Source organism: Suncus etruscus, chromosome 14 (genome assembly GCF_024139225.1).
Source record: "Suncus etruscus isolate mSunEtr1 chromosome 14, mSunEtr1.pri.cur, whole genome shotgun sequence".
Taxonomy (NCBI): Eukaryota; Metazoa; Chordata; class Mammalia; order Eulipotyphla; family Soricidae; genus Suncus; species Suncus etruscus.
In genome coordinates this window covers 1,540,487-1,568,232 of record NC_064861.1, presented here as the reverse complement: position 1 = coordinate 1,568,232, position 27,746 = coordinate 1,540,487, and the positions used below count along the sequence as shown (strand labels likewise).

At 41.6% G+C, this 27,746-nt stretch overlaps 1 protein-coding gene and 2 non-coding genes across 4 annotated transcripts in view; all 3 read left to right on the top strand.

The window, feature by feature from the left end:
* The window catches only part of PPP3CA (protein phosphatase 3 catalytic subunit alpha), a 1,090,725-nt gene that overhangs the window by 137,999 nt on the left and 924,980 nt on the right, over positions 1-27,746 (top strand). The window lies entirely within an intron of this gene.
* Positions 6,352-6,458, top strand: LOC126029020 (U6 spliceosomal RNA). Its single transcript, XR_007502681.1, has one exon. It is a non-coding gene; the product is annotated as a U6 spliceosomal RNA (small nuclear RNA).
* LOC126029384 (U1 spliceosomal RNA) lies at positions 18,022-18,185 on the top strand. The gene has a single exon (XR_007502994.1). It is a non-coding gene; the product is annotated as a U1 spliceosomal RNA (small nuclear RNA).

Here is a 27,746-nt window from a genome sequence, read left to right as displayed (position 1 = left end):
TTCGAGTGTTCATGCGTAAGTGGCCATTTTCTTGCTTAGAGGACTTATTTGTCTTTCAAATTCAGTATGTCAGCATTGACTGTCAAGTTTCATATGTAGGTTTTATAGAAAGTTAAGTACAGACTAGTGATTACAAAGCTCATTGTGATGAGTGTTTCTTGTGTGTTGCATGACTCTAGGGATCAAATGGGATCTTGACATGGGCACACTCTGTCCAGCACATTGTGTTCATGAGTACAGTGCTAGTTTTCCCTCCAATAAAGCATTGGTGCATAGCATAGTATGATCCAAACTGTGGTCCAGGCAGGAAAGATACACCTGAGCCCACTAGGCTGAGCTACATTCCCAGTAAAGCCCTGGTTGTTTATTTTATTTAACTGAGATGAAGGATTTCGAGGATTGTCCATAATTGATGGTTTTGATTGCATCTTTTATTAATAGGATGGTTTCTGGGGCTTGGAGAAACAATGGAAGTTTCTGAAAAGTGGTCATTGAAAAGTTGCTCAAACCTCAGCCACTGAGCAGCAGAGCTAGCAGCCTGGAAGCAACAGAAAAATTAAACTGGCCCAGAAAGATGGAGATGTTTTTATGCTTTTTGGCTCTTCTATACAATATACTTCAGTCATCTGGTCACCACACTGTGCTGCGTCCCCTGAGCACTGCCAGGGTGACACTCACAACAGCCGCTGAGACTACGTAGTCACAGGGTATGGATTCTATTCTAATGCTTTTGGGGTGCTTATCTGTTTCTGTTGCTCTCTCAGAGCCAGGACCCCAAGAGAATGTACCTTTTTAAAAGGGCAGGTCTTGCCTTGCTGTTTGCTCCTCACAGGGTCCTATGAAACTCCTGCCTTCCAGATGTCTCACTTCACCGCTCAGATCAGGGTGGCCTGGAACTTGGGTTCTGTCAGCTTACTGCTTGTTTTGCAGAAGGTGAAGAGAGTGTGAAGATATGAAGATGCAGTCCAGCTTGCTGTCAGTATGGATCTGTCCTCATCCAGAGAAATTGTTAATATAATGGAAATGAAGCTGTTCCTTCCTAGAAGGATTTCCAACCAGTTACAGAAGAAAAGAAACAGAAACAGGGGAGTTGGATGTACAAATACCTTGGTGGTAATATCTAGTAGTAATAGTAATATCCCCTGATGGGATATCTGGGATGGTCACTCTAGAGGAAGGAGATAAATAGGAGTTGGATGAGGACATGCCTTGGTGGAATTAGAAAATCTAGGATGGTCACATCCTGCAAGAACAGCAGGAAAATTAAAGTCTGTGCAATGACTCTGACAGCCCAGAGAAGAACCAGTGGAGAGGATTAGCCCTGTTGTTGGAGCTGAGACTTCTGGGTTTCCATGATAGTGGGTATTAACAGCACACATTTTCCTTACACTCTCAGCAGTGAGTCTGAGTTCAAGAACCCTGGTGTGGCTGTGTTCTTAGGAGTGCCTCTTCTAGCTTGCACACAGGACTGCCTCATGACTCTGTCTTCTCCTGAAAGCCCCAAATATTGCTACTTTGTGGGTGAGGGTTTCCACATGGGACTAGGGGTGAGGGGACACCAACAGTCCATCACAGTGGCATCTCACTGTGGTTTTTTTTGCACTGATAAAACAGGCCATGTAGAATCTGCCCCTTTCTACATCACGGGAGGCCTGGATAACCCTGCATCATCTGGAGGCCTTCTCAGAATCATGGACCGTCTGAATCAAGCCCTGAGAGGCAACACACAGGGAAGCACTGTGCCCCAAATTCTCCTCCTTAAACATGGTCCCCTGCAAATCACAGGCTGGTCAGCACAGCTGGTGTAGTCAGTCGGTGTCTCCGGCGGGGAACTAGAGGAGAAAACTGTTGGGCATCTGCCTAAATGGGTGTTTTCTCTGGAAGGCAGTGCCCTGGTGAAAGCAGCTGAAACCCCACAGCTAAATAATTCATGTGCCCATTTGTGCTTTCTGGAAACCAATTATTTCATTACCCAAACTTTAATCCCCAACATGCCCCTCAAGAAGTAGATGGGAAATGTCTGAGGAGAGTCAGCTGGAGTGTCTGACCCATGCAGACACGAAGATGCTATGCTGAGCTTTTCTACAACATTTGCTTTGATCTGGCCAGAAAATCTGGTCGGTGATTGCTTGATGAATGACCACAAATCGAAGATCCCTGTGTACCAGTTGGCAAAAGTGGAACAATCCTAGAATTGGACCCTGAGTTAGAGGAGCCAAGCTCAAATAAAGGAAGGATGGGAAAGAAACCACTCAGGAAAAAAGGAAGTGATGATCAATTTTTATACTCCCTGAATTATTAACAAGTAAAGTTTTAAAATGAAGCAACTTCATCAAGTACAAAGTCAGTATGCACAAACCATTGTATTTCCATTTGTGAGAAGAAAGCTAGAAATTAAAATTTTATAAAAATACAATTTTCAATAGCATAAAGGAAGTACAGGATCTAAAGTTGTCATCCTAGATAAATCCTAGATAAATGAACCCCGGGATTGCCTAAATCCCTTTAAGATGTTACATTTTCACTTTCTTTTGGTAGGCACACCTGGCAGCGCTCAGGGGTTATTACTGGTTCTGCGCTCAGAAATTGCTCCTGGCAGGTTGGTGAACTGCTGCAGACATCTTGCGTCCCTAAGCAAAACCTAAGTGGGTTCAGAAAATCCTCATTGGAAGAAAGCGGCTACACGAGCAGACGAATATGAAATATGAAATAATGATACCACACGCAGTATGTGTGGAGTCAACACATTTCTGGCAGAAGTGCGACCTGCTTTATTTCAGTGAGGATTTTCTGACCCCACTAAGGTTTTGCGTAGGGACGCAAAACGTCTGCAGCAAAATGGCGCTCAACGTTTGGGGACCCTCGAAGACAGCAAGCTGTCTCTCCCCTTTCTCTCTCTCTTTTTTTTCTCTCTTTCATTCTTATTTTAGGTGCATGAAGCAGGAACCTTGTCAGAGTACCTAGGACTCCCTGGACAGCACTAGGTTTAAGACGAGAAGATAAACAGAATTTTCCTACTGTTTTAAGGAACAAGTTCATAACTACTTTAATTAAACAACAATTACAATGATTTATTTAGGTTGCTAGACATAAAGTTAGTCCCTGATTGTTTAAGTAACAGGATCGACCAGGACATTCTGGAGTCTCATGAACAAATGCGACACGGAAAACGCCCATCTGGAAATCTCTTCTTCTATATGGACACAAATTGGTAATCTTACAGGTGAAAGACCTGAATTAAAACCTATGGCTCAGAAGGCTAAATTAGAAAAGCAGGGGCCTTCTGAGATTATAAATTCTGTAAAAGGATCTAAAAGATTGGTTGAATTATGAATTAGACTTAGAACCGGAGAAAAAAAGCCTTTAAAAATAAATCTATTTTGGCTTTGGCTTCTGCTTCTCTTGTGCAAAGAATTAAAAATTTTATAGAACTAACCAGTCCATAAACTGCATCTACTGATGCTGCAGAGTCTTGTTCTCCTGTGATGTTTAAGGAATATGAGGACGCCTCAGGGCAACCTTTGCCTTACAAAAATAAAGAACTAGAAAGTAAAAAGCCTTTAATATCTAGAAAGATTCAGGGTAAAAATATACTAGGCCTCTTGGATACCTGTACGGACTTTTCCTATATTGCTGAAAAAGACTGGCCCTATTCATGGACCGTTGAACATGTTTCATCTCCTTTGATGGGCTGAGGATTGGCAAATAATGTTGCTAAAAGTGCAATTATTTTAACTTGGGATGATGGTGTAAGCAAAGGAGCTTTCCAGCCCTATATTCTACCTCACCATATACCTTATGGGGAAGAGATATACTAAAATGTGTCTAATTATCATGATTACTAACATCTAATACATCTAATAATGAGTAAAGTTTTACTAAACGTCTCTTCTCAATGTTATGTAAAAATAATAAAAATGTGTATCTATATACATGTCATATCTGATGCAACAAAAATAGAAATTTACCAACTAAGAATCTAAAGAAACAAACAAATGCACTTAATTGCTTCTATTCCTCTTCAAAAACTACCTTTTAACTAGAGCCGGTTCTTCTTACTCTTCTAAAAAGGCCTTCTTTTCCTAAAAAAAAAAAAAAAATTTCTGATAATAGCCAGCAAAAATCTGGCGGGAAAGTTTGGAGACATCCAAAAATTTCCCACAATTTTTCTCATCTCTCATATCTTTTACCTGTAACTCATCTATATACTGTTTGTCAATTTATGTTCTGTGTGAATCTGAAAGTTGTTTGAGTATGCATTGAGATTGTATGTTTGGAATCGTGTGTTGAAACAGTGAGTGCTTTTGACTATGACTAAGTATATCATAGATATGTAAACTTTAACCAGCAACTTTTCCTAGGTCAAAAACTGGCCTCAGAAAAAAGCAAAGAAAAACAATGTGTTTGCCCTTTGAATCCAAGCCGCTTCTAGGTTTTCAATCTTGCTCAATTCCCTGAGGGGGAAAGGATCTCCCCAGGGAGCCCATTGTTTAAGAAAATAAGGTCTGGGGCTTTTAAGGTTTCCAAATTTCTCTAACTTTTTATTAAAGTTTTTAAGAAATAAGAATTGTTTAGATAGGGGCCCGGAGGGATAGCACAGCTGCGTTTGCCTTGCAAGCAGCCGATCCAGGACCAAAGGTGGTTGGTTCGAATCCCAGTCTCCCATTTGGTCCCCTGTGCCTGCCTGGAGCTATTTCTGAGCAGACAGCCAGGAGTAACCCCTGAGCACCGCTGGGTGTGGCCCAAAAAACAAAACAAAAAACAAAAAACAAAAAAAAAGAATTGTTTAAATAATGTTGCAGTTAATTATGCTGAACCTTTTTTAGATAATATTGTTAATTTTGTAAGTGCATGATACTGTTAAGAACTTAATTTCATTAACAGTTTTAAATTTAATCTTGGTCATAAGATTGCGATCTACAGATGACTGGCTGATAGAACCATGACTGGACTGTATGTATCCTGGGACCAATAAAAAGCCCTAGTCTAGAGTTTGAGCTATGGCCTGCACAGCAACCATGATCTCCAGTTCCAAAGGTCTGTCTGAGACAATTGCAATGGAATGGGTCTTCTGGAAACATCCTAGGATCAACGCAAAGACCAAGACCACCAACCACAGAAGACAGATTAAAATGACACCGAGGGAGCAGAACTTCTAGAACCACAAAGAAAGACTTCATTATAAGTCCCACCCCTTGACTTGTGTAGATACCGAGATCTTTAGATACAGAGTCTGACTTTATCAACCAGGACGGAGCAGAAGTCTTCCAAATAGCACGAAAGCACCAAGGGGAGAACAAATGAACCTGTACGGAGTCTATAGTTAATCCCATGACAATATACTCCAAGGGTGGAGAAACCCTATAGCTCTTAGGCCAAGGGAATTTCTTTCCGAATGACCTCAATATTTACTGTGCCTGTGCAGGAGGGGAAAAAAAAAAAAGCACAAAACAATTTTTCTCCTTTTTTTATTTATCTATCTAGTTTTTGTCGATTTCATTGTTTCGATGTGGTTATTGAAGTTGTTGTCTTCATTTATATTTATATATTTATTTTCTTCCTTTCTTTCCTTTCTTTATGTGCTCTGCCATGTTTTTATCTCAAGATCATGGCTTTTATGTGGTGCTTACCTTTATTGTCGGAGGGCTCACTGGATATTTTATTTGACACTTCTTTTTGTACTGTGGGGTGATTCACCTTTTTCCCCTTCGTCTCTCAAGCCGATGATGAGAGCCTCTAAAAGGACTCCACCCATTTTTGGCGTATTTGATTTTTACCCCAGTTTATTACTTTTCTCTTCTTCAACAGAACCATGTAACTTGATCTATCTAGTCCCGCCTCCCAGTGACAGGAGGAAATAAGGGAGCTACCAAGACCAAACAGGTGTAAGACCACTAAGTAGCAAGTTAGGCACAGAGGGGGCCACGTTTTCTTGCAGCCTGGGGGGGGGGGGTGAGGGAGGAAGATATGGGAGGTAGGATGGGAACGGAGGTGTAGGGAGAACAATTCGGTGATGGGAATCCCCCTGATAGTGTTAACATGTACCTAAAATATTATTGTCAACAATATGTAAGCCACTATGATCAAAATAAAAATTATATTATTAAAAAAAATAACTGTAGTAGAATGCCTGTCTCGAATACAGGCAGGGGATTGGAAGGGGGAGGGGTAAATTTTACACTGGTGAAGGGGGGGGTGTTCTGTTTGTGACTGTAACCCAATTATGATCATGTTACTTAAATAAAAAATATATTAAAAAATAAAAAATAAAAATCTAATCTTGGTCATATAATAACTTTATTAAAGCGTGCTATTACCATTGTTCAAAATAATATTAGAAATACTATCTGCGTGCTCGCTTTGGCAGCACATATACTAAAATTGGAACGATACAGAGAAGATTAGCATGGTCCCTGCGCAAGGATGACACGCAAATTCGTGAAGCGTTCCATATTTAAAAAAAAAAAAGAAATGCTATCTGCTCATAATAATTCTTTATTGTTATCCTAAAAATGGGAGGTCTAGAAACTAAGTTTACATGTCTTTAATAAACATTTAGCAAATAAACATTTAGCATTTAATTATATTAATTTTATTTAAAAAGAGGTGGTTTTCATCATTTCCATCTTTGAGCATTAATATAAGTTTTAAATATTAATTTAATAAGCTGGCATACACGGCCTTTCAGCGCTGGTCTTAGTCTAGCTGCAAGCAATGTTGACTCCAACTTGTCAGTGATTACCTCAGAAAACTTTGAGGTGTAATTCACCTTCAAAGGATGCCCTCAAATTTTTACCAAATTTTAGTACTTTATTTGGTAAAAGGGGACTTGTCCCCAAAACTCTAAAAACTTTAATTCTTGTAGCAAATGTCATTAAAGCTAATTAATTAATCAGGCCATTGATTGTCAGTCATCAGTGCAAAATTATTTTTAGACATAACTACTACTTATTTTATAACCTACCTCCACTCCAACTGGTCGCATTTACAATGTAAAGCCAGTGAAGTAAATTTACATTCTTTACAAAAAATAAAATTGTTATATATAGTGACCTTTGGTTATCAACATCAAAATGATCATGAAAGGTTGGAAATAAAAGTGTAACTGTTTAAATAAAAAATAATGGATTTATGATATTGCATGATCAAACTGAATTATTTTTTCTAATTGGAAATAATCTAATGTTTTATATAGAAAAATTCTAGGAATGGGTATTAAGATGCTCTTAACCTCATGTTACAGTGCTCATAAAATCGAAGCTACAAAACTTATTATAACCTAAATTACTAAATTGCAATTTTTTAAATTTAATTGTTGCTCTGTGTTTTCAGTAAATTTGACAAAATTTTGCCTCTTGGCATCTCCAACGTTTTTTAGTATTGTGATACTTAATGGCTATGTTAATTTGCATATTTATAGACAGGAAGCCTTCTCTGCAGTCCAAATTAACCCTCTTGCAAATTTAAGTCAACTAAGGAACTCTACAGTCTTCAATGGCTGTCCCGCAAAAGGAAATTTCTCCAACCTTACTAAATTTATGCTAAAAAGCATAATGTAATATTCAGCTATCTGGAAATAAAATTTTAAGTTTACATGTAAAGAGCAACTAACTCTCTGTATTTTAGTAAATTATATGCATTTTTAAAGGACTTAAGTGAAAGTTATTTACTGATTATAACAAACCGATCATAAGTCACAAAGTTTTAATACAACTACTAAGCTAACTTTAGCCTTACCAGGGAAATCTTACCCTAAAAATTTAAGTGAGAAAATAACAGTAATGTAATTCAGCTGTGTTTTCTCCCAGCATAGCATTCAAGTTTTTCCTAAGACTGGCAGTGTGCCTTCACATGAATGCCAGTTAACAAGTAACTTACATTAATAATTTTCACATCTGACTTGCTACTTAACTTTTCATTTAAATAAGAAAAAAATTTCTCTCCCTTTTTTCTTTCTATGATTTTTTCTATAAATTTGCTCTCCTTTATTTAACTATATATATATATATACAATATGATCAGTTATGTCAATTATGTGATTTTCTTAACAAACATTTAAGTATAGCATATTTTTTATAAACTTCTGTACAACTAAATTCAATTTAACTTGCTATTATGGCAAAAATTTTGCTTCTTTTATTTCCCTTATATTTCTAGCCTCAAAAAATAGCTATACCTACCACCACTACTTTATTTTCTTGCATATAAAATGCATTTAAATATTATGACTATAGAAAATTTACCTTGCTTCTTAACCAGTGTGCAATAATTAATGCTGTGATGCTTTCACTTAATTTTTGTGTTATCATTTCAAGTACAATTCTGTCCTCCCAAAAGGAGAGGAGCACTTGCAGCAAAAGGGAGCCATCTAAGGTGCCAGGAATTGAACCTGGGCCCATCCCAGTTGGCTGCATGCAAAGCCAACACCCTATCGCTGTGCTGGCACTCCAGAATATTTCCCAGTGGTTCCTGCCATGTGATAGATAATACATCAAACAGAATACAGTGTATCTCAAACTCTTCTTTCTTGTTACATAAGCTTTAAAAACATTGAGGACTTGAAAGGGATTTGCAGGAATTGTGAAACAATGCCAGACTTGGCATGTGTGTTTGTGTGTACGGTGTATACGTCCACAGCCCTGTTCCATCTCCACTGTATATTAATAGATGCATGTTACACATTTCAATGGTGCTGTGAATTTGCATATTTTATATTTCATTTTAAATTTGAAAATATTTTCTTTTGTATGTTAATTTTGAATGACTATTTTGTGGTTGAAGTGGTGAGATGAATTTTCTATCATTCCTCAGTATCCCTATAATTGTTACTTTATCTGGAATTTGCACAGGTTTTTTTTTTTTTCAGTGTTTGCATCTTTTTCGGTTTTGGGTTACCTCACAGTACTGGGGTCTACTCAGTGCTTGTGGGCTGCCCTGATGGTTCTGGGGCACATGCCTGGGCCTCCATCATGGCCGGCCATGCCATAGTCCATTGAGCATCTCTCCAGATCTATCTGTTGAGGTGAAAGATCTCTTGAGAGGTGCTCAGAGGCCCGGGGATTAGTATTTGGTCAGCCAGGCAGCATTTTAGTGCTTGGGCTCACCTCACAGTTCTGCCTGATGCCGTGGGACAGGGAACCACCAGGGGTAGCTGAGCAGCAAGGTGCTGGGAATGGAACCTGGTCAGGCTCCTGTGTACCCTGGACTATCTCCCTGGCCCACTCTCTCTGTCCTTCCTTGCAGTGGGGAGTCAAGGGCAAACTGGGCTGTGGATGTTCAGTTTTGCCTGTCAGGTACTATACCACAAACAGTGGTCATATGCTACCCTGCCTCAGTACCGCACCTTCATTAGTGCCTTCCCTCCCTGGCAGAGATCTTCAGTGGGATGTTCAACTTTCTCAACTCTCTCGAGCTATGCATTTTATAACCTGGTGGAGAGTGTTTATAGGCTATCTTTGCAAAACCCATGGCCAACTTAAAAACTCAATGAATAGTAGCCACATGAATAAGGCTTTTAATATCACGAAGTGAGAGGACTCAGTGGCCAGCTAATGTATCTGGACAAAGTATCATGCAAAGAGTAAGTTGAATTAATTGGAACCCATCCTATTCAGGATGGAAGTACCTTTGCATTGAAGCACCTTTTGGACTAGGTGCCTTCTACCACTTGTTATCCTCCTCCCCAGGTTGTGGTTTTTTGGGTTCCAATTAAGTCCCTGGGGTCTCAGGGAGAAGCTACTTGAGGGTTTCGGTTTTCCACTACTAAACTTTCTTTCTGGTCTTGCTGGGCTAGTGAGCAGAAGGCTTGAATCTATTTTATCTCCATGAGTGTGTGTGGATTATTTCCTGTGTCAGCATTTGGTACCAGACTTGTGTCTGCCTAATCCTCTGGGACTGGACTATGAGGCTTTCACTTCAGAATAGAGAACCAGTATTTGTTCAGTTGGTGAAGTATATTAAACACAGGTGAAAACTGGCTTTACTTTAAAATAGTTCTTTTATTTGTAAACTGCACAAAAGAACTAACTGAAATTAACTGGGATTGTTAGAGGCTTATCATTGATAGAAATAAATTTGGAAATTAACCTCAAGTTCTTCATAAACAGTGTTTAAGATGAAATCACCAAGACATAGATAATTTAAAGAAAAAAATCTGTTAATTTGGGGACCATAAGAAACATGTCAAAGGTTTTTCATTAAATATATTACATATTCTCTACTTCTCTCACTCATTAACATTGTCATGATAGTTGTTAGTGTAGTTATTTCTCTAACTGCACTCACCACTATTTGTGGTGAGCTTCATAGTATCTCGAATACAAGTATGGGGGGTGGGAGAGAGGAGGGAGATGGGGGTCACTATGGCAGGAATGTTTTACTAGTGAAGGGGGGAAATGTTCTTTTTATGACTGAAACCCAACTACAAGCATGTTTATAATCATGGTGCTTACATAAATATATTAAACACTTTTTAAATTAAAAATAATAAAAAGTATTAAAAAAAGAAAAAATTGAAAGGTCTACTTTAATATAAAACAGAGCAACCAAAAAATTATATAATGTACCTGAGAGTCACGAACAGTTTTCTGCAAATGTTCAGAAAATGAAAAGTAGTGTTTGCCCTCTCGCTGGATCTTATCTCCTTCAGGCAGGGCTGTGGGGGCTGAGCCTGCCCTGAGATGGGTGTTGGTGGCATGGCCCTGGGAGGGCCGTAGGAAGTAGCTGGCAAGGTTTCTGGCAAGTACTTAACCCTCTAAAAATGCGTCTCAGAGATACAGAGGTGGGGTTGTTTCTTCTAGAGACTCTGGGACAGGCTGCCTCACTGGATGGTGAGCTGAGGAGGGTTGCATCCAAGGCTCAGACAGGCAGTATCTCTCCCCCAGAGGAGGCTTTTGAGTGCCTGATTCTGGGGCTGTGGCCACCAGAATCTCAGAGCCTCTGAGAGAACAGTGAAGGGACACTAGCATTCGCCTGGGTGCCTGGGTTGGGTCACTTTCATGGCTCACCCCAGCATTCTGCAGGACAGGGGTTGCGGAGCTCATGGCCACTTTTCATAATCACTCCTACACTGCAGCAATAATAAAAAGGGGACCTTACTAGTCTTTGATCTGGGTGGTAGATACTGATACTTATAGTCCCAGCATAGATTTATATACTGGTTTGATCACGACTTAGTTTTAAATGAACTGTATTTGAAAAGGATTTTTGCTATTATTTATAATGATTTTTAGATGGATAACAGCTTGGCCAGATGGTCACTTGAAAATCTACTTAACCATGTAAAATGCATCTATCCTAAAGGGAATACACAAAATATAATGGCCACCCTAGGAAATAGGCAACCTCAGGGTAATACTAAGATTGAATTTACATTTTTATTAAATATAATTACAAATACAGATTCTTGGGAAATATAAGCAGAAAGATAAAGTAAATGAAAATCTTTCTGGGGATTTATTAAGGAATACCTAGAACAGTTAAATGAGTTGTTTGATAGTGTCATTTCTTTCTTTCTTCTTTTTCTTTCTTTCTTTCTTTCTTTCTTTCTTTCTTTCTTTCTTTCTTTCTTTCTTTCTTTCTTTCTTTCTTTCTTTCTTTGTTTCTTCTTTTCTTTCTTTCTTTCTTTCTTTCTTTTCTTCTTTCTTTCTTTGTTCTTTCTTTCTTTCTTTCTTCTTTCTTTCTTTCTTTTCTTTCTTTCTTTCTTTTTCTTTCTTTCTTTCTTTTTCTTTCTTTCTTTTTCTTTCTTTCTTCTTTCTCTTCTTTCTTTCTTTCATTCTTTTTCTCTTTCTCTTTCTTTCTTTCTCTCTCCTCTCTTCTTTCTTTCATTCTTTCTTTCTTTTTCTTTCTTTCTTTCTTCTTTCTTTCTTTTCTTTTATCTTTCTTTCTTTCTTTCTTTCTTTCATTCTTTCTTTCTTTCTTTCTTTCTTTCTTTCTTTCTTTCTTTCTTTCTTTCTTTCTTTCTTTCTTCTTCTTTCTTTCTTTCTTTCTTTCTTCTTTCTTCCTTTCCTTTCTTCTTTCCTTCCTTCCTTCCTCCCTTCCTCCTTCTCCTCCTCCTTCTCCCCTTCCTTCCTTCCTTCCTCCCTTCCTCCCTCCCTCCCTCCCTCCCTCCCTCCCCTCCCTCCCTCCCTCCCTTCCATCCTCCCTCCCTCCCTCCCTCCTTCCCTCCCTCCCTTCCTTCCTTCCTTCCTTCCTTCCTTCCTTCCTTCCTTCCTTCCTTCCTTCCTTCCTTCCTTCCTTCCTTCCTTCCTTCCTTCCTTCCTTCCTTCCTTCCTTCCTTTTAGTTTTTGGGCCACACCCAGCGGTGCTCAGGGGTTACTCCTGGCTGTCTGCTCAGAAATAGTTCCTGGCAGGCACGGGGGACCATATGGGACACCGGGATTCGAACCAACCACCTTTGGTCCTGGATCGGCTGCTGCTATGCTATCTCTCCGAGCCCTATTTTTTATTTTAATTATTATTATCATTTATTCCAGTGTTATCAGGAAACAGTGATTGATTTTTTTTCCCCTTCACTAAAATCCACTGCTGTGTGGATCATGCAGAAGGAGTTGAAGAACAATGAATTTTTTATTGCATAGCATGTGGTTTCCAATGAGACTTGTGCCGGTCAATGAGGGGGACCCACTGATGCGCAGGACCCTGGGTGACCGAGTCTCGTGGGAGGAGGCCGGTGCTAGGTTGTCCCTGCACCATACAGACTCAGAGGCTGGAACATAGTTGCCCTGTGGCTTGGACCCCTGGTTCCTTCCCAGAGCACTCTCTGTGGACTCACAGAGGCCTATTTCTATGCCTGTTTCTAGCCCTTCATTGGCCTTTCTGGACTTTCTGATTTCCTGGTAGGTTGAGGCTATCTTTGAAGTGTCTTCCCTTCTTAGGGCTTTGCGTGACTGTTTGGGGCCCAAACTGGACCCTGCTGGGCTGAGCTATCCCCACCCTGCTCTACTCTCTCCTGCCCTGCATAGGCCTGTCCCAACGCATTACAAAGCCTCACAGTGCTAAGTACATGTATTATGGCCTGAGTTAGAGATAATTCAGGAGATAGAAGCTTCGCAGATGAATTCCGGGCTATTGGATCAAGAGATTCTGGGGCAGGAACTGGGAGAGTCCAGATAGGGAAGCAGAGTCTCAGTAAGAACATGCACTGACCTGGGGCTGGGAGCATTTCTCTGGGAGCACACACCTGGGGCTAGGAGCACTGACCTGAGACTGAGAGTACTGACTCAGGGCTGGAAGTACTTATCTGGGGCTGGGAGCACTGATCTGGGACTGAGAGCACTGGACTGGTGCTGGATCTTGGAGCACTGACCTGGGTCTGGGGGCATTGGCTTAGGGCTGGGTCTGAGAGCCTACTTGGCATCATGAATGTCAGTGGGGTAGTAGCTGGGTGTAGAGATTTCAGGGCTCTCTTGCCTGTCCATCAAGCACTTGTTCCTCCTGTCTAGAGTGACTCCTACTATGAACTCTGATGCCCACCCCCCATTTCTTGCCTGTCCTCGTCCTGAATCTGACTCTTGGTACTTTTTTTTGTGGGTTGGAGGGTTGAGAATGGGCCTATGAGCATGGGCAGCCCTAGATGCTGATCCTGTGGAGGTAAGGGGGGCACTGGGCCTGGAATCTTTATGCCATCTGATGTGACTGTCCCTTGGCCACGTTGTCTTTCTGAGGAAGCCTTCCTCTAGTACCTGTAAAGGTGAACAGAATGTCTCTGACATGGGGCCCCACTGGTACCTCTTGACTTCCTCATTTGCTTGGAATTGCGTGTATTAAACACACCCACATTCAGATCAGAATGTTTACACGGCACCTTTTAAGGACACAATAAAAAATTTTTAGTGGGCAAATCGTTTGGAACAATCTGTAGACTTATCCTCTTTCTGAGAATAAAAACACAGATATTTGAACATGTGTTATATACATGTGTCTATTTTTATGCGACTTTGTTTTCTCTAATACGGAAAGACTCAGAAACTGCTTTGGAGCTGTTCTGATTTCGTCCTCAGAGCATTGATCCAAGAGAATAAATTTGGTCATTTTCATGCTGTAAGAATATAGAATGCATACATTTTTCTGTTATGAAATGCTTTTTTGAGGGGGTATATTTATATAACTTCAAACAGATGCATCCACACAATTTACACATAGAAATGCAGATGCCTGAAGGGAAGGAGTTGGATCTGGCTCTGGGAACATTTGGTGTTTTTATATTGTAAATGTTTCCAGTGTCTAACGGTGTTCAGGATGTGTGGCCAACATCTAGGTTCTGGGAAATGCCTTTAAAGTGGCATGCAGCTAGAGAGCATCTTGCATACTGCTGCTTTTGGTACGGTCTTAGACTCATGTTTATTCACAAGTTTAACTGGAGAGAAGCAAAAGATCATTTCTGTAAGATTTAATGAAGAGTGTTCAAATGGTTTTGTCTGAAATTATTCCAAGCCTTCAGGTGAGTCTTCCTGTCAGTGGGTCAGAATAACAATCAGGTGGCCTTCACTGGCTGTGACAATGGAAATGGATTCTTCATGAAAGGATTCTTCTGAAATCCAGAGCCTCTGAGTCATTGCTATAGAAGGGGGCTCCTGTCTGGCCAGGGACTGAGAGGTCTAGGAGATGGTGTAGCTTTCTCGATGTGGGCATTTGGCTGACAGAACATTCCCATCTGGTTGCCTCTAGGTGAGAGCTTAGTGAACACACAGGAGGAAGAGGCAGTTGCTTTTATTCCAGCAGTTTGAAAAGTCATTGTCTCTATGGTCACATAGATCCTTGATATCCTCCAAAACTTGGTCCATGTTTCTTCTGAAGAAATGGTTAACTGTGTGCCTGGATCTGCAGTGTACCCCGCACTTAGGTGCTACCTGGTCTCCTGTGTTTAGTGGTCATTTTTGGTACAATTCATGGATATGGATCAAGGCTGCCATGTGGTTCTTCCATCCCCTTGGAAATTTGGAAGTGCCTCCTTTGAGGACCGGCTGTGTGGCTCAGCCATTGGGCCTGTGGGTTACATGCCAGCACTGGGGGGAGCACTAGCTCCCTTGCTTAAAATATCATTTTTGATTCAAAATCTGATCCACTTAAATAGTTTCTTTTAATGATTTTAACAGCATTAGTATGTTTAAAATATAGAATGAATTACCATTCTATTACTAATAGAAACATACAGCATGCTTCTGAAATTCTTCCTTAATGATTTAGACATGCCTTGTATCTGAGTATGTTATCAAATAGCTTTTAGCTTCCAATTTAAAATTTCAAGCACAAATGAAAGTATTAATATTCTGAATTCAATCGCCATTGTTTTTAACCTTAATTCCCAGTACTTCACATAAAGTTGTTTTTGTCTATTGAGTGCATGACCTTTTCTTCTCTGGGCCATTTATTATTCATCTCCAAACAAATTGGTGTTCTCTTTCCTAAGAACAGAGAATTTGGCTACGAAATGAGGGCTGCAGCAGGCAATTCTCAAGGTGGGTGTCTTCCCGATCACATAAGACCAGCCCAGGTCAGGACAAGAGGTAGCTGGAGTTTGTGTGAGCAACAGAGATGGATGAAAGTGAGTCAGAGACAACCCATACCGCAGTTCCCACTTTCTAGGCTTGAGTGCGGTGAACAGTGCCAGGGCATATTAGAGACTGGGCCGAAATCTCGGGGAAGGAGCAGGTTGGGCTGAGAATTTAGGTTTGAAAATCATTGACTGATGCTCTTTCTTTTCTTCTTTAAAACTGAAGTCAGTGGGGCCTGAGAGATAGAACAGAGAGCAGGGCTCTTGTTTTACACACAACTGACCAGGATTAAATCCTCGGCATCCCATATGGTCTCCCAGGAGCAATTCTTGAATGTGGAGTCAGGAGTTAGCTCTGAGCATAGTGAAGTGTGAGCCCCAAACCTCAAAATATCAAATAAAGTTGAGGTCAGTAGTAAGACAAACTGCCTGTTTTAGGAGTATCCTTTTGACACTCTCCTCCTACTACTATGTCCACCCACCATCTAGTGTCTGCCCTCTCGGAAGGCCCTTCTCTCCTCCCCACTTTGGGCACCTCAATTCTGAGGTCAAGCTCATAGTTCTGTGGTCCCTTTGCCTTTCTGTGTCCCACCCATGAGTGAATCTATGAGTGAAAAAGATGTCCTCCTCCTAGTTTCCCTGAAGAGTCACTGCTGCTCTCTCCCTCATTCTTGCCCAGTCTCATCCCTTCAGCCCTGATGTGCCTGATGTACACGCACTCTGTGCTCTGTCCTTCCTCTCACCCTCTACTCCACATGCCCCTTCTTGCTTGACTCACTTGCCCTTGCACAAGAAAGATGCTCCACATGGATTTTTTTTTTTTGTATGTGTGTTTTTGGGCTACACTCAAGTAATGTTAAGGGGCTGCTCCTGGCTGTGTGACTTGTGGGGTCATTCCCTGAAGTGCTGGGTGACTGTGAGGCCCCCAGGGTTAAACTCGGGCCTCATCCAGGCAAAGCCTGCTCACTGCCTTTCAAGCTTTCTCCAGATCTTTTTCCTTTTTTGTTTTTGTTTTTGTTTTTTGGGCCACACCCGTTTGATGCTCAGGGGTTACTCCTGGCTAAGCACTCAGAAATTGCCCCTGGCTTGAGGGGGAACATATGGGATGCCGGGGGATCGAACCGTGGTCCTTCCTTGGCTAGCGCTTGCAAGGCAAACACCTTACCTCTACCGCCACCTCAGCAGCCCCAGATTTTTTTCAATCTCTTTCCCTGACCCAGTGTCTGCAATTGGACAGGCCATTGCTTTCAGCACATTTATTGTTTGGATGTGACTTTGCCAATGTTCTTTTTAGCCTGATCTGTGACTATGATTAGTGACCTTTATTTCAGGATTGATGGAAACATTACCCTCTACATTTTCAGGGTACTCCTTATTTGTTGTCAGACAACTAATGGAAAGGCAGGCATACATTCATGGAGAAGCCTATAGTGAGGTGTTTGCCCATTAGCTCCTGCCACAGGGAAGGGCAGGTATTCAAGAAGAGGATTCAGGGGAGTGAATCCAAACTTGAATGGGAATAGCCTGGATAGTAGGAAGAAAGTCCAAGCGGATGCATATTTTCTTGACTTACAGCATCTGTGTTTTCAGGGAGTGACCAGTACAGCATCCTCAGGAAACTCTTCCAAAGTCCTGGACCAATGTACCACTTGTAAGAGTCTACTCGCTTCATTCTTTTTTGGGCACCCCCCCTCTAATGCAGAGGACAGTCCTTGTGGAACAGAGATGTCATGTGCAGCCACTGAGCATCAGAGTATCAGAAAAGGCAGAGGGCAGCCCTCCAGCACATGCCCTTGCAGAGATAATGTATTGATCACCAGTCTTGTGGAACTCCCATTTCCTCTCCAAAGCCATTTCATCAGGCTGTGAGAATGAATCAGATTCTCTGTGTCTTAGGCAGGGTTGCCAGATAAAACAGAACATGCAGCTGAATTTGAATTTCAAATCCAGTGAGTTCTTCTCTTTAATATTTTATCTGCACTATTTAGAATCTGCTATGAATATCAGATTCATCCCCTATCTGTGATTTCCTGCCTCCCTCCCACAATGCTCCCTATGGAAATGTACATAGAGTTGGGCAGTGAGGTCCACAGGGACCCCTGTCCCTTTCTACTTCAGAGACAGACACCTGAAGGCAGAGTGAGGAGTAGCAAAAGGGCTGCATTCCCAGGGCCGTTCTGTTGCCTGTAAAACCCTCCAAAAGGAGCTCACATGGGCAGGGTGACAAACCCTGGCTCCTTGTCCCCTTAGTGATGTCTCTGCTAGTCTTGCCCTGCCACACATGGCCACCTCAGCACCAGGGGCTGTGTGCAGTCCAGTCCTCTGCTGTCATCCACACAGACACTTCATGGTCCTCCCGCCATTCTGGAATGATCCATGCTAGCTTCCCCATGCCTGCTCTGGGATTCTGGCTTCTGGCTGTTTCCCCCAGATGCTGCTCTTACTAGACTTGCTCTGAAGAATTTCTTTTCTTCTATTCATACAGAGGCAAAGACACCACTGCCTTTGTCTTTAAGAATTTTAAGTACACATTTACCTGGCAGGAGAGATACCATGATCACGAAGGTGGTTTTCCCAGGGTGAGGCTTATCCATTGCACTCCAGATGTGCTGACCCCTGCGATTTCCCCAAATGTGGGAAACTCGACTGCATAATTTGTGGTAGTGGGGGACTGAGTTCGCGCTCTCCCCTGGGGGAAAAAAGAATTTGAAGTACATTTAGGGCTCGGTGATATGCTTGTCTTGTTCTGGGTCAGAGTCGGTGGCAGGCCTGGGGTTCCCAGCAGCCAGCACGGAGGATGCTGGGGAGGACATGGCCAGCAGGATAGACAGCAGCACCAGGATGGGCTTTGTCTGTGCCTACAGTGTGGGAAGAAGATGTTGGCAGCTCTGGGGTCTGGGTCCTAGCTCAGGTCTGCTCAGGCATGAGCAGTATAGAGACAGGAGGGAAAAAATCTTGACCCTCAAACAGGATTTTTCTTTCCCCTGCATGGCCTAGCCTCACCTGCCTGCAAAGTGTCCTGATAATTCAGTAATATGGCATTCAGGCTCAACCGTGGAGCCAAAATCTGAGTGACAGTCTCTGTTGTGTGGTGAGACAGATGGCAGAGGAGACCTGCGTCTGGCCACACGCATGGTGTTGGACCAGATGCTTGGGAGGAAGTCCAGGAACAGACACTCCCTTTCTCAGGAGGACACTGGGTATTCTGGCATCCTAGAGTAAAGATCAGTGAGAGCCAGTTAGGATTTTGGCATGGCAGTGAAGGCAGCTCCCAAATGGTCTAGTCCCTACAGTCTATTCTTCTGAAAAGCATGGTGATGACATGCTCTCAATGGGGTTGAAAAATATCATGCGACCCTTAACTTACCTTTCTTTTATGATTTTCATTTTAAAATTTATATTCTTTTGGACTTAGCTATGTTCATGAATTAGTCCCGACTTTATGCACTCAGATCATTCCTGGCGGGGCTCAGAGGTACTAGGGATACTAGGGATACTAAGCCAGCCGCATGCAAAGCTAGTGCCCTATCTTCTGAAATATCTCTCCAGCCCACTTTTTTCTCTCTTTCTTTCATTCTTTCTTCTTCTTTTTACTTTCTTTTTTTCTAAAATAAATATTCTGGTGGTGGGAATGGCCCTAATTTACTGTCACTCTGTACATTAAATATAACTGTGAAAGACTTGTAATTCAAATTCGTCACAATAAAAGAAAAAGACATATTCTGAGGACCAAGTGGATTGGTTCATGGTAGAAAATTTACCACAAACAGTGGGGGAACACAATTAAGGTAGAAAAAGAACCACTGTGATAGTGAGAGTTGAGAATGATCACTTGGGACAAAAACTGGGTGCTGAAAGGAGTGAAAGTAATAGGCATGATACCCATTTAGAAATAATATTTCAGAAGTGTTTAAAAGGATAAAAGAAAGAGTGAGTGAGAAAAGAGAAGAAGAGAAGAGAGGAGAAGAGAAGAGAAGAGAAGAGAAGAGAAGAGAAGAGAAGAGAAGAGAAGAGAAGAGAAGAGAAGAGAAGAAGGGAAGGGAAGAAGAGAAGGGAAGGGAAGGGAAGGGAAGGGAAGGGAAGGGAAGGGAAGGGAAGGGAAGGGAAGGGGGGGGAAGGGAAGGGAGGGGAAGAGAGAAGAGAAGAAGAGGAGAAGAGGAGAAGAGAGGATAAGAGAGGAGAGGAGAAGAAAGAAAAGGAGAGGAGAGGAGGAAAATGCCAGAGTCTAGAGTCTGGCATGGGGGAAGCATCCATGGGGATAAGGTGGAAAGGAAATTGGGGACACTGGTGATAGGATATGTGCACTGGTGAAGGGATGGATGTTGGACATTGTATGACTGAAAATCATGAACAAATTGTATCTGTATCTAACAATAGCTCAAATTTACTTTTTAAAAAAAAAAAGAAACCTTCAAGTCAAAATCATTAGAAGGATGCTTGAATTTTTCTTGCTTTGGATACCATGCTATGTCACCTTCCTTTTAAGAAATTCTTTCAATTTGTGTTAAGTTGTTTTCTTAGCAATTTGATCATAAGGAGGAGTCAGTGGGGGTGGTAATGCTATTTAGGGATAATCTTTTATGAAAAATCATTTGAAATACTTTACAAGAATGAGCCAAATAGAGCTCATAGGTTAGACAATTCCCATTGGATGCACCAAAAACTTTCCGAAGACAGCAGACAGATGATCCCCTTCAATTGTTGATTATCACCCCAAAAATCCTCAGCAATGTGCCTCCCAGGATCTTAACAACTGAGATTATTGTTAGAAACACACTACTAGAAGACAGGACCATTTCAAAGTTAGGGATTTGACAAACATTGTTTTGATTTTAGAGAAATACAACAAATAGGTTGGCAGATATTATATAAGCTTTGGCATTATGTGTGTATGTATGTGTACATGTGATGTGTGTGAGAAAGAATATTCTGGAGCTAATTTAGACAACACATGCATGCAGAGCTATGTTTAAGCTAAACCAGTTGCCATGGTGATGCTGCCTTATCTAAATATGGTCTGTGATATCTTTTGTTTGTACATTAACTGTTTCGTTGAAAATGTGGAGGCTCTCAGGAACCACAGGTGGGTCATTTTTGGAGGACGCTTCCTGTCTTTGTCCTTGTGTCCTGATCAGTTAAACCAATGTGAATGCTCCATCTCTGTCTGTATCCTCCCATTTAAAGAGATCACTTTCCTCCCTTGGAATCTGAGGCTGCATCTTCAAAAGCAACACAGAAAGACCAGCCTTTTCCCCTGTGACGATAGGGCAGAATTTCTGTATAAATGAGAAAATTCATTTTGGGGGAGATTTTCTTTGTCCCTATGATAATTGGCATTTTCAGAATAAGTCCCTCATATTAGAGCTTGTTGGTCTCTCTAATTTTAGTCATTTTCCTCCCACAGTTAGTCACGAGTTTTTCATCTTGGAGTCATGCTCCCTGGATGTGATGTGGGAAGCTGCTGTGGAGGAGAGAAATGAGGCTAGGGTGCATGTCAAATTGCACTGAAGTGCTGAGTTCTGCTCTTGCAAAAACTCAATCTCTGCCAAGCACTATCAGGCTCAAGGAGAGCAACGGAGTGCCCTTAAGGTCTTTACCTGAGGTTTCGTGGTGAGGCACCTACTGTTCTGTTGGGTTGGGATGAGGGTATTTCCAGGGATGCTATGGCTGGAATGAAGAGAGGCCCCCAAGCTCCTGGTCAGCCCTGCTATCCTGGGCCATAACCCCATAGGCTGTGAGAGTATCCCAGCTACCCTGTGAATACAGTCTCTAAAAGGACATTCATTGAGCATAGCTTCAAGGAGAGCTCACTCCACATTGTAGCAGGAAACCTAGTAACTCAGCACCCAAAGGGCAGAAGGACTAAATTACTGACTTTCAAAAGTGGGATGTGCTAAATGTCCTAGCCACAAAGCTAAGGAGAGCTATGTGGGACATGGTTAGCCTTCATCTACTCAATTGGACACATAATTGGACATTGTGCTTACTTGGAACTATAGGAAATTAAAAACCAACAGTTGGCCTCATGCACACTCACGCTCTAATATAGACAAGGGCACGATTTTGTGGCGAGTTATAAATTTTTGTGACTCATGTCTAAAGTCTTGGATACTCACTTACATAAAAGAAATAATTTAGTTACTCCCTCCCCCAGTGCCCTATATTAATTCCTCCTGGATGGTCAACCCGCCCATACCTGGAATGGGTGGGTGATTTTGAATAAAGAATAAGAGAATCTGCCTAGGGGGAAGGAAGGAGAAAAAGAGCCAGAGAGCCAGAGAAGAAGCAGAAAGAAGAATCTGCTTGGAAAAGGCTTAGCATAGAAGCCATGTGAAAAAAGATATGGCAGATAGGACCTTGGAATAAAACAAGCTGACTCCAATGAAACTTTAACTGACTCTGAATTATTTCGCAACCACTACTCTTTTTCAGACTTGCAGGCGGAAGGAGCTAGAGGTGCCTTGCCAAGGGAGGTCACACCCAACACATCAACACGTGGAATTTGGACTTTTTTTTTTTTTTTTTTTTTTGCTTTTTGGGCCACACCTGGTGATGTTCAGGGATTACTCCTGGCCATGTGCTCAAAAATTGCTCCTAGCTTGGGGGACCATATGGGACGCCAGGGGGATCAAATTGCAGTCTGTCCTACGTTAGTGCGTGGAAGGCAAACACTAGTGTTTGCACCACTGCTCTAGCCCCTAGACTTTATATTTTAAAGCAAATCAACAACTCTATAGCTGGGACTCGACTATCACAAATAATCACAGATTCTCTTTCTTAAAACAATTCAAGCTATTTAGAGATAATGATGAAGTATAAATTCTACTGCTGAACTGAAACCTGAAGACAGCAGAGTGTTGGGTGTCACGTCTTTTACTGTGAGCCATCAGGAAAATCAGTGTGTAATTTGTTTGCACAACTTGGTGATTTCCAGGAATACAAAACAGTTGCTTTTTTAGTTCTCAGAGCCACTGCAGCTGAAATCTGGGCATACTCTAATAGGAGATGAGCCTTCCAGAGGAAAGTGATTGCTAGGGTTTCCCTTCTGTCCAGATCTACTAGACCCTGTCCTAGTAGAAGTGTAGCTGATACCACTTTAAAAAATTACTGTTTTTGGGCCCGGAGAGATAGCACAGCGGTGTTTGCCTTGCAAGCAGCCGATCCAGGACCAAAGGTGGTTGGTTTGAATCCTGGTGTCCCATATGGCCCCTCGTGCCTGCCAGGAGCTAATTCTGAGAAGACAGCCAGGAGTAACCCCTGAGCAATGCTGGGTGTGGCCCAAAAAACAAAAAAAAAAATTACTGTTTTAAATGATGGGACATGATTGTTATAAATGACACAAACAGATTGGAGTTTTATGAATCCCCTTCTATTTTCATGCCTGTTTCACCTGCAGCCAACTGAACCTACTCTCTGACACCCTGGAACCTGTCCAACTCACCATTTTATATATATATATATATGTGTGTGTGTGTGTGTAATGTTGAAATTTCATATGTCTATGTTAAAATTTCTCCCTGGTTTAAAGTTGTTTTGAATTTTTTTTAAGTATCTCTTCACACACCATGACTTGGACCACACATTACATCAGTACATAGAATCAGAACTCACAGGCTCTGAGTACATTCTCCTAAATCATAGCCTCAGCATTTACTTCACAAAGGGCACAAGTTGAGGAGTGGAGGGCAGGGTGAGTCACAGGATGGTGGTCAAGGGCTCTGTGCTCGGGAGTGACCCCTCTGTTCTTGGGGAACATATGAGGTGCTCAGTATTCACTATGGCCATCATGTAAGTCTGTCACCTTTAAGTACAGTAGAAAGTGATTCCATTTCTCTTCATATCCTGGGCATTGTTCTGTCCACAGGACCAGAGGTGAGAGCATGTCAGCGCCAGGTCTGCTGTCTTAGCAGTTAAAAATTAGGCACTGTGGCATGGCTGGGCCAGGACTGAGTTCCAAGCTTCTGTGTGAATGTGGGGTCATCTGTTCTGGAGGAGGTTTCTTTGTGCTTAGAGCTCACTCTTCATGGTGAGTTCGCATCTATTTTTTTTTTTTTTTTGGTTTTCGGGCCACACCCGCGGTGCTCAGGGGTTACTCTTGGCTGTCTGCTCAGAAATAGCTCCTGGCAGGCACGGGGGACCATATGGGACACCGGGATTCGAACCGACCACCTTTGGTCATGGATCGGCTGCTTGCAAGGCAAACGCTGCTGTGCTATCTCTCCGGGCCCTTTTTTTTTTTTAAATTTTTTTATTTAAACAACTTTATTACATACATGATTGTGTTTGGGTTTCAGTCATGTAAAGAACACCACCCATCACCAGTGCAACATTCCCATCACCAATGTCCCAAATCTCCCTCCTCCCTACCCAACCCCAACCTGTACTCTAGACAGGCTTTCTATTTCCCTCGTACATTCTCATTATTAGGAGAGTTCAAAACGTAGTTATTTCTCTAACTAAACTCATCCCTGTTTGTGGTGAGCTTCATGAGGTGAGCTGTAACTTCCAGCTCTTTTCTCTTTCGTGTCTGAAAGTTATTATTGCAAGAATGTCTTTCATTTTTCTTAAAACCCATAGATGAGTGAGACTATTCTGTGTCGTTCTCTCTCTCTCTCTCTCTGACTTATTTCACTCAGCATAATAGATTCCATGTACATCCATGTACAGGAAAATTTTATGACTTCATCTCTCCTGAGAGCTGCATATTGTTCCATTGTGTATCTGTACCACAGTTTCTTTAGCCATTCATCTATTGAAGGGTATCTTGGCTGTTTCCAGAGACTTGCTATGGTAAATAGTGCTGAAATGAATATAGGTGTAAGGAAGGGATTTTGTATTGTATTTTTGTGTTCCTAGGGTATATTCCTAGAAGTGGTATAAATGGGTCGTATGGGAGCTCGATGTCCAGTTTTTGGAGGAATCTCCATATCGCTTTCCATAAAGGTTGAACTAGACGGCATTCCCACCAGCAGTGGATAAGAGTTCCTTTCTCTCCACATCCCTGCCAACACTGCTTGTTCCCATTCTTTGTGATGTGTGCCAATCTCTGTGGTGTGAGGCGGTAGCTCATAGTTGTTTTGATTTGCACCTCCCTGATGATTAGAGATGTGGAGCATTTTTTTCATGTGTCTTTTGGCCATTTGTATTTCTTCTTTGTCAAAGTGTCTGTCAATTACTTCTCCCATTTTTTGATGGGATTAGATTTTTTTTCTTGTAAATTTCTGTCAGTGCCTTGTATATTTTGGAGATTAGCCCCTTATCTGATGGGTATTAGGTGAATAGTTTCTCCCACTCAGTGGGTGGCTCTTGTATCCTGGGCGCTATTTCTTTTGAGGTGCAGAAGCTTCTCAGTTTAATATATTCCCATCTGTTAATCTCTGCTTTCACTTGCTTGGAGAGTGCAGTTTCCTCCTTGAATATGCCTTTAGTCTCATGTCCTGGAGTGTTTTAACTACGTGTTGTTCTATGTGTCTTATGGTTTCGGGCCTGATATCGAGGTCTTTCATCCATTTGGATTTAACTTTCGTACATGATATTAGCTGGGGCTCTAAGTTCAATTTTTTGCAAGTTGCTAGTCAGTTGTGCCAACACCACTTGTTGACGAGGCTTTCTTTGCTCCATTTAGGTTTTCTTGCTCCTTTATCAAAAATTAGGTGATTGCATGTCTGGGGAACATTCTCTGAGTATTCAAGCCTATTCCACTGATCTGAGAGCCTGTCTTTCTTCCAATACCATGCTGTTTTGATAACTATTGCTTTGTAGTAAAGTTTAAAGTTGGGGAAAGTAATTCCTCCCATATTCTTTTTCCCAATGATTGCTTTAGCTATTCTAGGGTGTTTATTGTTCCAAATGAATTTCAAAAGTGCCTGATCCACTTCTTTGAAGAATGTCATGGGTATCTTTACAGGGATCAAATTATATCTGTACAATGCTTTGGGGAGTATTGCCATTTTAAAGATGTTAATCCTGCCAATCCATGAGCAGGGTATGTGCTTCCATTTCCACATGTTCTCTCTTATTTCTTGGAGCAGAATTTTATAGTTTTCTTTGTATAGTTCCTTCACATTTTTAGTCAAGTTGATTCCAAGATACTTGAGTTTGTGTGGCACTATTTTGAATGGGGATTTTTTCTTAATGTCCATTTCTTTATTACTATTGGTGTATAGAAAGGCCATTGATTTTTGTGTGTTAATTTGTAGCCTGCCACCTTGCTATATGAGTCTATTGTTTTTAGAAGTTTTTTCATAGAGACTTTAGGGTTCTCTAGGTAGAGTATCGTGTCATCTGCAAACAGCGAGAGCTTGAGTTCTTCCTTTCCTATCTGGATTCCCTTGATATCTTTTCTTGCCTAATCGCTATAACAAGTACTTCCAGTGCTATGTTGAATAGGAGTGGTGAAAGAGGACAGCCCTGTCTTGTGCCAGAATTTAGAGGAAAGGCTTTTAGTTTTTCTCCACTGAGGACAATATTTGCCTTCGGTTTGTGGTAGATGGCCTTAACTATATTGAGAAAGGTTCCTTTCATTCCCATCTTGCTGAGAGTTTTGATCAAGAATGGGTGTTGGACCTTATCAAATGCTTTCTCTGTGTCTATTGATATGATCAAGTGATTTTTACTTTTCTTGTTGTTGATAGATTTATGGATGTTAAACCAGCCTTGCATTCCTGGGATGAAACCTACTTGATCGTAGTGGATGATCTTCTTAATGAGGCATTGAATGCTATTTGCCAGGATTTTGTTGAGGATCTTTGCATCTGTATTCATCAGCGATATTGGACTGTAATTTTCTTTTTTGGTAGCATCTCTGTCTGGTTTAGGTATCAAGGTGATGTTGGCTTCATAATAGCTATTTGGAAGTGTTCCTGTTTTTTCAATTTCATGAAAGAGTCTTGTCAGGATTGGTAGAAGGTTTGAAAGAATTTGAAAGAATTTCAAATGAATTTTGAAATGAAATGAAAGGTTTCAAAGGTTTGAAAAGTTTGAAAGAATTTGTTAGTAAATCCATCTGGGCCTGGGCTTTTGTTTTTAGGCAGACATTTGATTACTGTCTTAATTTCCTCAATAGTGATTGGTGTGTTTAGATATGCTACATCCTCTTCATTCAACCATGGAAGATTATAAGAGTCCAAAAATGTATCCATTTCTTCCAGGTTTTCATTTTTATTGGCATAGAGTTTCTCAAAGTAGTTTCTGATTACCCTTTGGATCTCTACCATATCAGTAGTGATCTCTCCTTTTTCATTCCTAATATGAGTTATCAAGTTTGTCTCTCTTTATTAGTTTTGCCAGTGGTCTATAATCTTGTTTATTTTTTCAAAGAACCAACTTCTTCTTTCGTTGATCTTTCTGATTGTTTTTTGAGTTTCCACTTCGTTGATTTCTGCTCTCAGCTTTGTTATTTCCTTCTGTCTTCCTATTCTTGGGTTCTTTTGTTGAGCATTTTCTTCATTTTCGGCCTGATTTAATCCTGTGTGTGGCTCATCTGTGGATGGCTTGCCTTCCCTGGAGCCTTCCCTGGAGCTGAGCTTACATGCCCAGAAAGGGGAAGCCGCTGAACTCTGCTGGAACTCAGATGCCAGCACCCCTATCTGCCTGTCTTCTGTGCTGTGCTCCATTTTCGGCCTGATTTCATCCTCTGTGTGGCTCATCTGCAGATGACTCGCCTTCCCTAGAGCCTTCCATGGAGGTGAGTTTACAAGCCCAGAAAGGGTGGAGCCAGAGGAGCACAGCCGCTCTGCTTCGCTTCCGGGCCCTGCACATCATTTAGCCAATGAAGACAACTACAACACTTAGAATAACTCACAATACAAGTGTGACAATGGGAAAACAACGCAGGCCAGCGCCAGACATAGAGAATGACGATGGCAACTCTGATGACTTGAACATGACCAACCAACTAGTCAGTCTCTCAGATAAGGAGTCTTCATTGGCTAAATGATGTGCAGGGCCCGGAAGCGAAGCGGAGCGGCTGTGCTCCTCTGGCTCCACCCTTTCTGGGCTTGTAAACTCACCTCCATGGAAGGCTCTAGGGAAGGCAAGTCATCTGCAGATGAGCCATACAGAGGATGAAATCAGGCCGAAAATGGAGCACAGCACAGAAGACAGGCAGATAGGGGTGCTGGCATCTGAGTTCCAGCAGAGTTCAGCGGCTTCCCCTTTCTGGGCATGTAAGCTCAGCTCCAGGGAAGGCTCCAGGGAAGGCGAGCCGTCCACAGATGAGCCACACACAGGATGAAATCAGGCCGAAAATGGA